Source organism: Elephas maximus, chromosome 8 (genome assembly GCF_024166365.1).
Source record: "Elephas maximus indicus isolate mEleMax1 chromosome 8, mEleMax1 primary haplotype, whole genome shotgun sequence".
Classification (NCBI taxonomy): Eukaryota; Metazoa; Chordata; class Mammalia; order Proboscidea; family Elephantidae; genus Elephas; species Elephas maximus.
Window position 1 is genome coordinate 35,789,322 of NC_064826.1, and position 13,118 is coordinate 35,802,439.

Consider the following 13,118-nt stretch of genomic DNA (forward strand, 5'->3'; position numbering starts at 1 on the left):
TAAAGGTATATTCAATCTGGCATTCAAATTCCCAGCTGCAATATTTAATGGTTCAACAAATATTTATGTACTGAGCACTGTCCTCAGAGCCCTGGTGGTACAGCAGCTAAGAGCTTGGCTGCTAACCAAAAAGACAGCAGTTTGAATCCACCAACAGCTCCTTAGAAACTCTCCGGGACAGTTCTGCTCTGTCCCGTAGGGTCGCTATGAGTTGGAATCTACTCGACGGCAATGGATAAGCACTGTGCTAGATATTCAGAGAATTAAAGTTGTATTAGATGAGGTCCCTGCCCAGAGTTTATATTCTAGTGAGGGAAATAAAACATGAATTTCAATAAAACATAAGATAGAGGTATATACAGGATACCATGAGACTAGAAAAAATATTTCTTAAGGCTACAGTAAGAAAGTAACACAGCCCTAAGAATACATCTTTCAGTGAAAAATTTATGATGTACCAAATGTCTGCCTCAGCAAACTTACAATCTTTGGGCAAATGCCCAAAGTTGGGGTAAAGACTTGGTTGTATCAAAGACAATGGTTGTTCTAAAACTGTGAAGAGGTACTCAGGCAGACCCTTGAATTATTTCATTTTGCTCTTACTCATAGAGTGCACTTTTATTAAAAGATTACTTATAATTTGTCAAGATTTTACTACAGCAAAATAGTTGTATAATAGACAGGAAAGTAAAAGAACTGATAAAGTATTAAAAAAAAAAGATACACACAGACAAATGTTCTGAGTTTAGGAAACGAGTTGTATGTTTACCCCTCCCAGCGTAGTCTCCAACTCTCAAGCAAGGAAAGCAAGTAGTCCTGGGCCTGCATAATCTTCTGGGGACAGACATAGAAAATTGCCTTCCCCAATCGTTTTCCCCCACAAACCACATTTTTTTCCCTGTCTTTTCAAGGTGCATGCTGATTTTCTTCTTCGCCTGTAATTTTTCACAACTCCAATCTCAGTAAATATAGTGTTAGGCAACACCTTCTCAGTTATATATACCTCCCCTCTAAATTCTTTCCTTTCCTCCTCTGTCTGATTTCTTTTCCATTTAACTCAGGAAAATGTTTCCCTCTATCTCTTTTTCTCTCTTCCTCTCTCTCAATAAAACACACACACTCACACAGCATCATAGTGGCTAAAGAACAGAGCTAGTAATGCAGTGGATAGAGGAACAGGAAAACTAAATTGTAAAGCGAAAATAGAAAAAATAAAAATAAAAAACCAGTGCTACAGTGTTAGCTTCTTAAAAACCTTGGAAATCCCCAGATAAAGGAGCAGTGAAACACTCTTATTACCCCCTGTAAGTTAAATTGATACAACCCAACTGGAAAGCATTTTCGCAACTTGTATTAAGTCTTTAAATTAGTTCTATAGCTAGATGGCAAACCTAAAGAAATTATCTGAAATACAGAGGAAAAAGCTTCATGCAAAAGCTGTTTATTATAGATAGAATTATTTAGAATAGCACAAATTTGGAAATGATATAAAAGTTCAACAGTATGTAAAATATAATCTAAACCCCCCCCCAAAAAAAACCCCCAGTACTGTTGATTCCAACTCATAGCAACCCTATAGCAAGACAAAAGTTTTTTTTTTTTTTTTCTGGTCTCCTTCTGGCACATTTTTATGTTATTAAACTTCCCAGAAATAATCACTGTATTGGCTAGACTATATATATAAACCCATTGCCATCGAGTCGCTTCTGACTCTTAGCAACCCTATATGACAGAGTAGAACTTCCCCATAGAGTTTCCAAGAAGTAGCTGGTGGATTTGACCTTTTGGTTAGCAAGCAAGCGCGTAACTACTGTGCCACCAGGGCTTAATGTATCTATCTATCTGTAGTCTAGTCACTACAATGGTTATTTCCAAGAAGTTTTAATAACAAAAATGTACCAGAAGACCAGAAAAAAAAAAACATGCTATCGTGATACTACCCTTCAAGATTTATTATATTATTTGATGGAAGAACAGCATATAAAAATATCCCAGAAGACTAGAAAAAAAATTCCATTGTGATACTACCCTTTAAGATGACCCACGATGATCCCTACCTCCTAGCATCCACACCCTTGTCCAGTCCCCTCCCACATAGTTCCATAGTTGGTCTGTATGGCAGAGGTATGTCACTTCTGAGCTTAGGTTGTAAAAGACTGTGGCTACCATCTTGGGCTCTGGATCTTGCCATTTCTTAGATGGTTCGCTCTACCATGTTATGAATAGCCCTGTGGAGAGGCCTACATAGTGAGGAAGTGAAGTCTTCAGCCAACAGCCAGGGAAGAACTAAGGGCTGCCAACATCCATGGGAATAACTAACCTGGGGAGCAGATCCCTCTTTCCCAGTTGGGTCTTGAAATGACTCCAACTCCAGTTGACAACTTGATTTCAACCTCATAAGAGAACCTGATAGATGGTGTAGTGATCAAAGACAGGGCAGCTAACCAAAAGGTTGGCAGTTCTACCCACCAACCGCTCCTCAGGAGAAAGATGTGGCAGTCTGCTTCCGTAAAGATTCACAGCCTTGGGAACCCTATGGGGCAGTTCTACTCTGTCCTGTAGTGTCGCTGTGAGTCCACATGACAGCAATGGGTTTATTTTAAGAGAACCTGAGCAAGAACCACCCAGCTTAGCCACTGTGGATTCCTGACACTAAGAAACTAAAAAATGTCAGTTGTTTTAAAGCTGCTAAGCTTTGAGATAATTTTTTACATAGCAACTAATAACTAATACAACCATGATTGTTGTTGTTAGTTGTTGTGGAGTCAACTCATGACGACCTCACGTGTGCAGAGTAGAACTGCTGCCTTTTCAAAGCTGTGTGGCTTGGAACCTTTCTGTTAGTAGCCAAGCACTTAACCATTTGTAGCACCCAGCAGCTCCATCCAGAACGATGATAAGAAACGGTACGTTTAAATGTAGAATTTCAGGTGATTTTTTTTTTCTTTCTACTTTTCATATTTCCAAAATTCTCTACAATGAACATTTATTACTTTATAGTTGGAAAAAAGAAAATAATTTATTGAATAAATATCTTAAGTTTTATTTTTGAAAAGACAGTTCCCTACCTTTTCAAGGGGCTGACCTAAGGGAAGTCCTTAATTTTACGTTAATCAGGTACATCAAGGGTTTGACGCCTCAGAGGGAATCCTTTACATGTTAAGAGCTGACTCAGCTGGAAGAAAAAAGACCTAATACCACAAATTTAGTATCCCCTAAAAAAAAGAAAATTTTTTTTTTTCTAGTATCCCCAGGTCCACATCCTCAAATAAAACTGGGTTTATCTAAAACAAAGTACCTAAGTTAAATATAAAATTATATTTCAACCTGTACTTTTAATTTTATTTACTGACTAGACTGGCATCCTACATTTTGTTAATATAATTAAACAGGATTTCCACATATAAAAAGTACATTTTATAAGCTAGCAGGGAATATAAACACCGTTTATAACATTGCTTCTGAGAAAATGTGTCCCAGGTTTTAGACAACTCACTTGCAACATAATTCAGTTTAACTTGGCACCCTCCCATTTATGCCTATCAGAAAAATCATATAGGTAAAATACCTTTTAAGCTTTTGAATACGTTGTACAGGATATCTGTCAAAGTATTTTCAGTCTTTATTCTAAAGTAAATGAATAAAATCAAACTGTGAACTGAGAAAGTAAGGCTAGACTCTCACTTCATATTTAATCATAACCGTTGTCTCTTGAGGTTTTCCTAATTAGGTTATAGCACAAAATAGTTGAGTAGGGAAGGTCAAAGCAAGTTCTAAACTAGTTTAGCAAAAATAAGCGAGTCAATAAATATGTTTTTATCTAATTACCATAAACATGCTAAAACAAGTGAGTTGTCTAATCTGTTAATAATTATACCTTGTGCCTTCATACTATAATAACCAAAAATAATAATTTTATGCCAAGCTGATTTCTTAAAAAGTTTAAGCCATGGAATACCATAGAAAACCATTCAGGATCCTGATAATATTGACTATATAATCAATTTTGATAATCTCTAGATAACCATATAGATTTTTAAAAGTTGATAAAATAGGCACATAAAATAATTTTTATAAGATAGGAGTATGAAAACTAGGTATATTAATATTTAGTTATTTTGACAGTATTCTTAGATTCCAGGTACATTGTTGGGTTCACTTCAGAAGGTTATTATACAGAAAATTATTACTGTGTTCGTGAACATAAATAAATACGGTTCCTCCCATAAGAGCATATCATATGTATTAGACAGATAAATTTCTGCTAAAATGAGATTTCATTTCCTTATCCAAAGATTCTCACATTTTCTGACTTATTTTTTGAAGTTGAAAAAATCTTTTCATTACTTCTATGATCCTTTGTCCATCATGTTGTTGATTCATCTTCTGTAACAATCCTTTTTTCCACCTCCTCACTAAATTCTGTGAATCAGGATCAAAGACAAAGATGTCTGAACTGGTGAAAGAAATGTATGATATTTTAACCAATTGAAGAAACCTTCCATGGTTTTTTCAAATAACTAGGTCATTAAGAATCAAAAATCATAGAGTATCTTTGCTAGAAAAAAAAATTGGGTATCTGTTAAGCAAAAATCCATGTTCATTAGTCCTTGATTCTATATGCAATCAAGTTCAGGCAATTTATTTTTAGATAATAGATATGAAAACTCTATGTTGGAACATAATATTATTGAGGGAAGGACACTCCAAAATGAACCATTAAAGGTAATTCAACCTCTAAAATATGGTAAGAGCAACTCTACCTTGCAGATTTTAACAGGGAAATGTGGTGAGCAAATGCAAGACTTTCAAAGGAAAGGAAGTTCATACAGCTGTTTGACTGTGAGAATTAGATAAGCTGGTCATAAAATATAGATGCCTTTACTTCCTGAATTCAATTCAATTCAAGTCAGTAAATATGTATTCAGTTCACATTATTTGTGTTAATATTTAATACCTTAGAATCACAATCTTTGGGTAAGATGGGGTCTTCCTAAACCCAAACCCATTGCCATCGAGTTGATTCCGACTCATAGCAATCCTATAGGACAGAGTAGAACTGCCCCATGGGGTTTCCAAGGACAGGCTAGTAGATTCAAGCTGCCAACCTTTGGTTAGCAGCCAAGCTCTTAACCACTTCACCACCAGGGCTCCACAATATATTAGGCACAAAAAATATTTACTGAGAGAAATATTAATTAATTTTGATTTTTGCAATGTTTAAAATCATGTGAGGACAGTATATTATTAGTAAGTTTTATTTTTTGCTTCTGTATAGTCCAATGTTGTCCATAGTAAAATAAATCACATTTTGTTTTCAATGTTTGATTACTGATTCTGGCTTGATAAATTTCTCACTCTCATGAAAGGTAATAAACTTATTGGTGTTTAATTTATTGGAGTTGAAATGTTGACATATTTAATTTTGGTAATACTTAAGGTTAACTCCCCACCCACATGTCTGTCAGTTTATCCTACTGTGTGGGCTTGTGTCCAGCTGTGATGCTGGAAGCTATACCACTGGGATTCAAATACCAGCAGGGTCACCCATGACAGACAGGTTTCAGCTGAGCTTACAGACTAAGACAGACCAGGAAGAAGGAGCCAGTGGTCTACTTCTGAAAAGAATTAGCCAGTGAAAACATTACGAATAGCAGCAGAACAGTGAATGATATAGTTCCAGAAGATGAGCCCCTCAGGTTGGAAAGCACTCAGAAGATGAGTGGGGAAGAGCTGCCTCCTCAAAGGGAGTCGACCTTAATGACATGAATGGAGTAAAGGCTTCGGGACCTTCATTAGCTGATGTGACACAACTCAGAATGAGAAGAAACGGCTGTAAACATCCATTAACATGGAATGTAAAAAATATGAATCCAGGAAAACCGGAAATGGCGAAAAATGAAATAGAGTGCATAAACATCAATATCATAGTATTAGTGAGCTGAAACAGCCTGGTATTGGTCATTTTGAATCGGGCAATCATATGGTCTAGTATACCCGAATGACAACTTGAAGAAGAATGGCATTGCATTCATCATCAAAAAGAACATTTCAAGATCTATCCTGAAGCACAATGCTGTCAGATATAGGATAATATCTATCTGCCTACAAGGAAGACCAGTAAATATGACTACTATTTAAATTTATGCACCAACCACTAAGGCCAAAGATGAAGAAATGGAAGATTTTTACCAGTTCCTGCAGTCTAAAATTGATTGAACATGCAATCAGGATGCATTGATAATTGCTGGTGATTGGAATGCAAAAGTTGGAAACAAAGAAGAAGGATTGGTAGTTGGAAAACATGGCCTTGGTGATAGAAATGATGCTGGAGATCACATGATAGAATTTTGTAAGACCAATGACTTTTCATTGCAAATTTTCACTAACATAAACGGCGACTATACAGGTGGACCTCGCCAGATGGAATACATGGGAATCAAGCCAACTGTATCTGTGGAAAGACACAATGGAAAAGCTTAATATCATGAGTCAGAATAAGGCCAGCAGCTGACTGTGGAACAGATCATCAATTGCTCATATGCAAGTTCAAGCTGAAACTGAAGAAAATTAGTAAGTCCATGACAGCCAAAATATGAACTTCGGTATATCCCACCTGAATTTGGAGAACATCTCAAGAAGAGATTTGACATACTGAACACTAATGACCGAAGACCAGACAAGCTGTGCAATGACATCAAGTACATCATACATGAAGAAAGGAAGAGGTCATTAAAAAGACAGGAAAGAGAGAAAAACCTAAATGGATGTCAGCAGAGACTCTGAAACTTGCTCTTGAACGTAGAGTACATAAAGTAAAAGGAAGAAAAGATAAAGGAAAAGAGCTGAACGGAAGATTTCAAAGGACAGCTCAAGAAGACAAAGTAAAGAATTGTAATGGCCTGTGCAAAGACCTGGAGATAGAAAACCAAAAGGGAAGAATGCATTTGGCATTTCTCAAGCTGAAAGAACTGAAGAAAAAATTCAAGCCTCAAGTTGCAATATTGAAGGATTCTGCAGGGAAAATATTAAATGACTCAGGAAGCATCCAAAGAATATGGAAGGGATACACAGAGTCACTATACCAAAAATAATTGGTCAATGTTCAACCAGTTCAGGAGGTAGCATATGATCGGGAACCCATGGTACTGAAGGAAGAAGCCCAAGCTGCTCTGAAGGCATTGGCAGAAAACAAGGCTCCAGGAATTGACAGAATACCAATTGAGATGTTTCAACAAACAGTTGCAGCACAGAAAGTGCTCACTCATTTATGCTAAAAAATTTGGAAGACAGTTACCTGGCCAACCAACTGGAGAGATCCATATTTATGCCTATTCCAAAGAAAAGTGATCCAACCGAATGCAGAAATTATTGAGCAATATCATTAATATCACACACAAGTAAAATTTTGTTGAAGATCATTCAAAAATGGCTGCCATACATTGACAGGGAACTGCCAGAAATTCAAGCTGGATTCGGAAGAGGATGTGGAACCAGAAATATCATTGCTGATGTCAGATGGATCCTGCCTAAAAGCAGAGAATACCAGAAAGATGTTTACCTGTGTTTTATTGACTATGTAAAAGCATTAGATTATGTGGATCAAAAGGAATTATGGATAACATTGTGAAGAATGGGGATTCCAGAACACTTAATTGTGCTCATGAGGAACTTGTACATAGATCAAGAAGCAGTCTTTCAAACAGAACAAGGGGATAGTTCATGGTTTAAAGTCATGAAAGGTGTATGTCAGGGTTATATCCTTTCACCATACTTATTCAAATCTATATGCTAAGCAAATAATCCAAGAACCTGGACTATATGAAGAAGAATGAGACATCAGAATCGGAGTAAGACTCATGAACAACCTGTTTTATGCAGATGACACAACCTTATTTGCTGAAAGTGAAGAGGACTTGAAGTACTTACTGATGAAGATCAAAGATCACAGCCTTCAGTATGGATTACACCTCAACATAAAGGAAATAAAAAATTCTCACAACTGGACCAATAAGCACCATCATGATAAATTGAGAAAAGATTGAAGATGTCAAGATTTCATTTTACTTGGATCTACAGTCAACACCCATGCAAGCAGCTGTTAAGAAATCAAAAGACACATTGCATTGGGCAAATCTTCTGCGCAAGACGTCTTTCAAGTGTTAGAAAGCAAAGATGTCTTCATCTTGAAGACTAAGGTGCATCTGACCTAAGCCATGGTATTTTCAGTCATCTTATATGCATGTGAAAGCTGGACGATGACTAAGGAAGACCAATGAAGAATTCACACCTTTGAATTGTGGTGTTTGCGAAGAATATTGAATGTACTATGGACTGCCAAAAGAATGAACAAATATATCTTGGAAGAAAAACAACCAGAATGCTCCTTAGAAGCAAGGATGGTGAGAGTACATCTCACACATATTGGACATGTCATCAGGAGGGATCAGTCCCTGGAGAAGAACAAAATGCTTGGTAAAGTAGAGAGTCAGGGAAAAAGAGGAAGTCCCTCAACGAGATGGGCTGATGCAGTGACTGCAACAATGGGCTCAAGCATAACAACAATTGTGAGGATGGTGTAGGACCAAGCAGTATTTTGTTGTACGTAAGGTCTCAATGTGTTTCAACCAATAAAATGGGACCTAACAACAAGGTTTACCTGCTAATTTATTAGATTAGTCCCTTTCATGCTAAATTTTAATTTTATCAAATATTTACAAAATAGACATTTAAAGAATACCTAGAAAAGTGAAGACTTATTAATTATTTGTACAGAAGTACCCAGATAAACTAAAACGACAACTCACTAGATTTTGAAAAATCATGAATTAGATTTTATCAAAATTAAAAGCTTTTTTTTTTTTTCCTGCAGAGACCTGTTAACAGTATGAAGACACAGACTACTGGGAATAAAATATTGGCAAATAACACTTCTTAAAATAAGAGTTGTATCTATAACATATAAAAAAATTCTCACAACTCAACAGAAAAAATATCAATCAATCCAATTAGAAGATAAGCAAAAGACTTGAGATGGCAAATAAATGTGAAAAGATATTCAACATCATTAGGCATTACACACTGTCTTAGTTATCTAGTGCCACTGTAACAGAAATACAAGTGGATGGATTCAACAAACAGAAGTATTTTCTCTTACAATCTAGTAGGCTACAAGTCTGAATCCAGGGTGCCAGCTCCAGGGGAAGGCTTTCTCTCTCTGTCCACGCTGGGGGAAGGTCCTTGTCATCAATCTTCCCCTGTCGAAGAGCTTCTCAGCACGGGGACCCTGGGTCCAAAGGGTGACTTTGCGCCTGGTGCTTCTTTCTTGGTGGTATGAGGTTTCCCTGTCTCTCTGCTCACTTCTCTCTTTTATATCTCAAAAGAGATTGGCTTAAAACACAATCTAATCTTGTAGATTGAGTCCTGCCTCATTAATGTAACTGCCGCTAATCTCACCTCATTAACATCGTAGAGGTAGGATTTACGACACATAGGAAAATCACTTCAGGTGACAAAGTGGTGAGCAGTCACAAAATAATGAGAATGATGGACTAACCAAGTTGACACATTGTTTTTGGAGGCCCAATTCAATCCATACCACACACCTATTAGAACTGATAAAAAATAATTACAGTATCAAATGCTGGAGAGAATGTGGAGAAACTAGATCTCTCATACATAGCTGGAGGGAATGTAAAATAGTACTCTGGAAAACAGTTTGGCTATTTCTTAAAAAACTAAGCATACACTTACCATAAAACACGCTCCGGCAATTGCACCTCTGGGCATTTATTCTAGAGAAATAAATACTGGGATACGTTAACTGATTAGGGTCCGTGCCCTGGAGCAGTCGAGCCAAGGAAACATACTCCAAGTCAGAAAGAGTGAGAAAGTTTATTAAGGAGATGTATACATCACTGGCGACCCAGCAGCAACACAGGCTGTCTCTGTGGAGTCCTAAAGAGCACTTTTACATCAGAGTTTGTATAGAATCTTACAAAGGTTACAAGTGTCTTTTGTAGTCCCCTGCCAGACATTTCTTTATTAGGCTAAAGACATACATATCTGATACCTGGGCTCCAACTTTCCTGTGGGGGTTGTATGCCACAGGTAGTCCTAACAGAACAAAAGGTTATTTGCAGCAGTTTTAAAACAAAGAACAAAGTCAGTAACATTTGGTCAAAACAAAGTCATTAACAGAGGTATGTGAAGGAGGCAGGCAGAGGAAGAACAACTTACAGGTATATCATGGGCTCAGTTATGTTAGGCTCTCAGTTGCCCGTTTTGAAAAAGGAGAAAACATACTGGGGAGTATTGGGGTTATGTCTACACAAATACCTATAGTGAAATGTTTATAGTAACTTTATTGGTAATATCCTCGAACTGGTTAAACATGCAAGTACACATGGAATACTATTCACCAATAAAGCGGAAAAAACTATTGACGCACTTAACAACTTGAGTGGATCTATGGCATTATGCTAAGTGAAAAAGGTCAACCTCAAAATGTCACATACTATATAGTTGCATTTATTTAGCATATTCAAAATAAATAAATTATAGACATGGAGAAGATACTAGTGGTTGCTAGGGATTAGGGGCCATGAAGGAGGGGAGTGGATGTGACCATAAAGGAGTAAGAGGCAGGAGATGCTTGTTGTGATACAATAGTTCTATACTGAACTTCCTAAGACACACTAGGAGGAAAGGCCTGGTGATCTACTGCCAAAAATTAGAAAATGAAAACCACAAGGACCCGATCCCATGGTGCATGGGGCCTCATGAGTTGGGGGCCAACTCATAGCAACCAGCAATGACATGGTGGTTACACAAATACACACATGGGATAAAATGGCATACGACTATATGTACACATTGTTCCAATGTCAGTTCCTGGTTTTTATGTTGTATTATAGTTACATAAGATTTTGCTTGCGTGTGATGTTAATGATATTGTTCTATAATTTCCACATTCGTTTGGATCACCTTTCTTGGGAATAGGCATAAATATGTATCTCTTCCAGTCAATTGGCCAGGAAGCTGTCTTCCATATTTCTTGGCATAGACGAGTGAGCACCTCCAGCGCTGCATCTGTTTGTTGAAACATTTCAACTGATATTCCATCAATTCCTGGAGCCTTGTTTTTCACCAGTGCCTGCAGAACAGCTTGGATTTCTTTCTTCAGTACCACCGGTTCCTGATCACATGCCAACTCTTGAAATGGTTGAACATCAACTAATTCTTTTTGGTATAATGACTCTGTGTATTCCTTCCATCTTCTCTTGATGCTTCCTGCATCGTTTAATATTTTCCACATAGAATCCTTCACTATTGCAACTCGAGGCTTGAATTTTTTCTTTAGTGCTTTCAGCTTGAGAAATGCCAAGCGTGTTCTTCCCTTTTGGTTTCCCATCCCCAGCTCTTTGCACATGTCATAATACTTTACATTGTCTTCTCGAGATGCCCTTTGAAATCTTCTGTTCAGTTCTTTCACTTCATCAATTCTTCCTTTTGCTTTAGCTGCTTGACGTTTGAGAGCAAGTTTCAGAGTCTCCTCTGACATTCATCTTGATCTTTTCTTTCTCTTCTGTCTTTTCAATGACCTCTTACTTTCTTCATGGATGATGTCCTTGATGTCATTCTACAACTCGTCCTGTCTTCAGTCACTGGCGTTCAATGCATCAAATCTATTCTTCAGATGGTCTCTAAATTCAGATGGGATGTACTTAGGGTCACACTTTGGCTCTCATGGACTTGCTCTGATTTTCTTCAGTTTCAGCTTAAATGTGCATATGAGCAATTGATGGTCTGTTCCACAGTCAGCCCCTGGCCTTGTTCTGATTGATGATATCGAACTTTTCCATCATCTCTTTCCATAGACATAGTCAATTTGATTTCTGTGTGTTCCATCTGGCGTGGTCCATGTGTATAGTTGCCGTTTATGTTGGTGAAAGAAGGTATTTGCAATGGAGAAGTAGTTGGTCTTGCAAAACTCTATCATTCGATCTCCAGCATTGTTTCTATCACCAAGGCCATATTTTCCAACTACTGATCCTTCTTTGTTTCCAACGTTCACATTCCAATTGCCAGTAATTATCTATGCATCTTGATTGCATGTCCGATCAATTTCAGACTGTAGCAGCTGATAAAAATCTTCTATTTCTTTATCTTTGGTTCTAGTGATTGGTGCATAAATTTGAGTAATAATCATATTAACTGGTCTTCTTTGTAGGCGTGTGGATATTATCCTATCACCGACAGCGCTGTACTTCAGGATAGATCTTGAAACGTTCTTTTTGACAATGAATGCAACACCATTCCTCTTCAAGATGTCATTCCTAGCATACTAGACTATGTGATTGTCCAATTCAAAATGGCCAATACTAGTCCATTTCAGTTCACTAATGCCTAGGATATCGATGTTTATGTGTTCCATTTCATTTTTGATGATTTCCAATTTTCCTAGATTCATACTTCGTACATTCCAGGTTCCAATTGTTAATGGATGTTTGCACCTGTTTCTTCTCATTTTGAGTCCCTCACTCGTCTGTCCCAGGAAATATGGAAGACACCTTCCTGTCCAACTGACTGGAAGAGACCCATATTTATGCCTGTTCCCAAGAAAAGTGATCCAACCGAATGTGGAAATTATAGAACAATATCATTAATATCACACACAAGCAAAATTTTGCTGAAGATCATTCAAAAATGGCTACAGCAGTATATTGACAGGGAACTGCCAGAAATTCAGGCTGGTTTCAGAAAAGGACGTGGAACCAGGGATATCATTGCTGATGTCAGATGGATCGTGGCTGAAAGCAGAGAATATCAGAAGGATATTTACCTGGGTTTTATCGACTATGCAAAGCCATTCTACTGTGTGGATCATAACAAATTATGGATGACATTGCGAAGAATAGGAATTCCAGAACACTTAATTGTGGTCATGAGGAACCTCTACATAGATCAAGAGGCAGTTGTTCTGACAGAACAAGGGGATACTGATTGGTTTAAAGTCAGGAAAGGTGTGTGTCAGGGTTGTAGTCTTTCACCATACCTATTCAATCTGTATGCTGGGCAAATAACATAAGAAGCTGGACTATATGAATAAGAATGGG